The sequence below is a fragment of the Rhinopithecus bieti genome, unplaced genomic scaffold, assembly GCF_001698545.2.
Source record: "Rhinopithecus bieti isolate Rb0 unplaced genomic scaffold, ASM169854v2 scaffold_8350, whole genome shotgun sequence".
NCBI classification, from domain to species: Eukaryota; Metazoa; Chordata; class Mammalia; order Primates; family Cercopithecidae; genus Rhinopithecus; species Rhinopithecus bieti.
The window spans coordinates 70,203-74,318 of record NW_016806031.1 but is presented as its reverse complement, the minus strand read 5'-3'; the positions used below and the strand labels follow the sequence as shown (position 1 = coordinate 74,318).

The 4,116-nt window shown below is 35.0% G+C and overlaps 1 pseudogene; it reads left to right on the top strand.

The window, feature by feature from the left end:
• The first annotated feature begins 513 nt into the window (after positions 1 to 513).
• On the top strand, positions 514 to 822 carry LOC108531162 (U6 snRNA-associated Sm-like protein LSm3 pseudogene; annotated as a pseudogene).
• The last annotated feature ends 3,294 nt before the right edge of the window (positions 823 to 4,116 follow it).

Below are 4,116 nucleotides of genomic sequence, written 5' to 3'. Positions count from 1 at the left end.
CAATTATAGCTGGAGACACAACATTTCCCGCTCAGTAATAGATAGAATGAGTGGACAGAAATTAGCAAGGATATAGAAGAGTTGAACCACACCATCAACAGCTGGATCTCATTGCATTTATAATACAATCCACAACAATATCAGAATACACATTCTTTTCAAGTGCTCATGGAACATTCACCAAGATAGACCATGTCTTCAGTCATAAAAAAAACCTTAACAAATTTAAAAGAATTAAAATCACCCAGGTTATAGTCCCTTAACCATAATGAACTATAAATCAACAAATGAAAAGGAATGGGAAAATCTCCAAACACTTGAAAATTAAACAACATATTTCTAAATCACTCATGGATCAAAGGAGTTTCAAGGGAATTAGAAAATATTTTGAACAGAACAAAAATGAAAATTTTTCCTAACAAAATTTGTAGAATACAGCTAAAGAAGTGCTTAGAGGAAAATTCATAGCATTAAGTATTTGTATGAGAAAAGAATAAGGGCAGGGTTTGAAACATGGCAGACAATGTAGACCAACAACAAACTACCAACACTGTAGAGGAGCCCCTGGATCTTATCAGGCTCAGCCTAGATGAGCGAATTGATGTGAAAATGAGAAATGACCGAGAGCTTTGAGGCAGACTACATGCTTATGATCAACATTTAAATATGATCTTGGGAGATGTGGAAGAAACTGTGACTACTATAGAAATTGATGAAGAAACATATGAAGAGATATATAAATCAACGAAACGGAATATTCCAATGCTCCTTGTCCGGGGAGATGGCGTTGTCCTGGTTGCCCCTCCACTGAGAGTTGGCTGAAACAAAGAATTTGTCCTGTATGGAGAACAGGAGACTTTGTACAGTGGCCTTTCTAAATGTACAAAACATTCAAAAGAGAAACCTGCATACATTTTGATATTAAGAAATAATTCCGGGATTCTTCCACGCCTGGAATGTGTTGATTTGCAGATAACTCACAAATTCTTAAGCAAAATGGTATTTTCATTTTTCTCAAGCTCTTCCAATAAATATGATCACCAAGATGCAGAAAAAAAAAGAATAAGAAAGTTCTTAGATCAATAATCTACAATTTTATAAGAAACTAAAATAAAAGAGCAAAATAAACTCAAAATTGACTCAAAGCAAAATAGAAGAAAGAAAATTATAAAGAAGATAAATGATTAAACAGAAAAAATTAGGGAAATCAATGAAACTAAACGCGAGTTTGTTGAAAAGACTGATACATCTCTAGTAAGAATGTCCAAAAATTACAATAATAAGAGAAACTGGTCAGGCACGGTGGCTCGTGCCTGTAATCCAAGGACTTTGGGAGGCCAAGTTGGGTGGATCGCTTGAGCCTAGGAGTTTGAGACCAGCCTGGGTAACGTGGGGAAATCCCACCTATACAAAAAATACAAAAATTAGCCAGGCATGGTGGTGCACACCTATAGTCTCAATTACTCTGGAGGCTGAGGTGGGAGGATCACCTGAGCCCAGGAAATTGAGGCTGCAGTGAGTCCCACAATCGCACCACTGCACTCCAGCCTGGGCAACAGAGTGAGAATCTGTCCAAAAGAGAAAGAAAAGAAAAGAAAATAGGAAAAACTACAGAAATTACCAATATCCAGAATGAAATGGGAGGATATCACTACAAGCCCCACATACACTAAAAGGATAATAAGGGAATATTATGAACAACTCTATACATGGAAAGGCAACCACTTAGATGAAATAAACTCATTCCTCAAAACCCCTGAAATACCACCTTATCCGATGTGAATTAGCTGACATGAATGGTGCTACATCTATTAAAGAAATTGAATTTATAGCAAAATCTTCTGAAAAGAAATCTCCTGGCCTGGATGGTTTTACTGGATAATTCTACCAAATAGTTAAAGAAGAAATACCACTAGTTCTACATAATCCCTTCCAGAAAATAGAAGAGGAAAACTTCCAAACTTATTTTATGGGCTCAACATCACCCTGAGACCAAAATCAGATGGTACAAATAAGGAAAAGCTACAGACCATCCCCCATGAAAAGTATAAAGAAGAAAGACCACATGATCATATCAGTTGATGCAGAAAAAATCATATGACAAAATTCAACATCAAAATATGATTTAAAAAAAAAAAGTCTCACTAAACTAGACATAGAGAGAAACTTCCTCAAGTTGATAAAAAGCATCTATGAAAACCCTGCAGTCGACATTATACTTAATGGTGAAAGACAGAATGCTTTATCCTAAGATTGAGGAAAAGAAAAAAATGAGTCCTCCCAGCACTTCAATCAGTATCCTACTGGAAGTCCTAGCCAGCACAGTAAGGCAAGAAATGAAGAAGGCATATGGATAAAATAGGAAAAAGAAAAACTGTCCCTATTTTAGGTGACAATAATTGCCTATATAAAAAATCCCAAGGAATTTGCGCGCGCGCACACACACACACACACACACACAAAGCCCTACAGCTAATAAGTGACTTTATCAAGGTCACAGGACACAAGTCAACACACAAAAAACAACTGTACTTGAATATATTCACAATGCACAATTGATAAGCAACATTAAAATATATTTACCACAGCTCCAAAAAATTAAATACTTAAATGTAAGTCTAACAAAATATTACAGAATCTGTATGATGAAAACAAATACTAAGGAAAGGTATCAAATAAGACCTTACTAAATGAGATACATACTGTGTTCATGGGTTGGAAGACTAAGCATAGTAAAGATGTCAATTCTCCCCAAAGTTTTGTATAAATTTAGCACAATTCAAACCAAAATCCTAGCAGAAATTTTATGTATATATTAATATACATATAAACATATATAGAAAGAGAGAGAGAGAGGGGGGAGCTGATTTTGAAATGAATATAAAAAAGCAACTAAACCACAACAGCTGAAACAATTTTGAAGACAAAGAATACAATTGGTGGAAACATTCTTGCATGTTTTAGGAGTTGCTATAAAGCTACAGCAATCAACACATTGTGGTACTGGTGGAGAGAGACACACACCCATCAGTAGAACAGGATAGAAAGAAAGTCCTGAAATAGTCACACAAACATGGCCAAGTGATTTTTGATAAAGGTACCAAAGCAATTCAATGGAAAAAAGACAGTCTTTTCAACTAATGTGAACAGGGGTTGACTCCAGCTTCAAGCTGGAAAACCTGTTTCCCAAATTGTGTGTCCTGGAGTTGATAAGGAAAGACAATAATACTAATAGTGTTGGAACAACTGGACATCTACATGCAAAAAATTAACCTTGACATCAATCTCACAGCTTACAGAAAATTTAACACAGAAAGCATAATAGACCTAAATGTAGAGCATGAATCCATAAAACTTGTAGAAGAAAACACAGGAAAAATATCTTCTTGACCTGAGGTTAGGCAAAAAGTTCTCAGACATGACACTAAATTACAGTTCACAAAATAAAAAAAGTGATACATTTGACTTCATCAAAATTAATAACTGTTGGTCTACAAAATACTTTATTAAAAGACAAACTATATGCAAGAAAAAAATATTTGCAAACCATATATCTGGTTAAGAACTTCACCAGAATATATAAATAATTCTCAAAATTCAACAGAAAGCAAGCAACCCAAGTTTTAGAAATGAGCAAAAGACTTAGACACTTCACCGAAGAAGATGCACGGATGACAAATAACTATATGAAAAAATGATCAACACCACTAGGCATTAAGTAAATACAAATTAAAACCATGATCAGATGCCACTACACACAAATTAGAGCAGGACAAATAGAAAACACAGACAATACCAGATGTTGGCCAGAATGCAAAACAGTACAGTCACTCTAGAAAATGCTTTGGCAGCTTCTTCCAAATTTAACCCTACATCACATGACTCAGTGATCACACTCCAGGATATTTACCCTAAAAAATTAAAACTCATGTTTACACAAAAATCTGTATGTGAGTGTTTATAGCAGCTCCATTTATAATTACCAAAAAACTGGGAGCAACACAAATGTCCTCGCATGGGTGAATGGATAAACTATAGGAACATCCATACACTAGAATACTACTAGCAATAAAAGGAATTAACTATTGACACACACAATCACATGAATGAATCTTA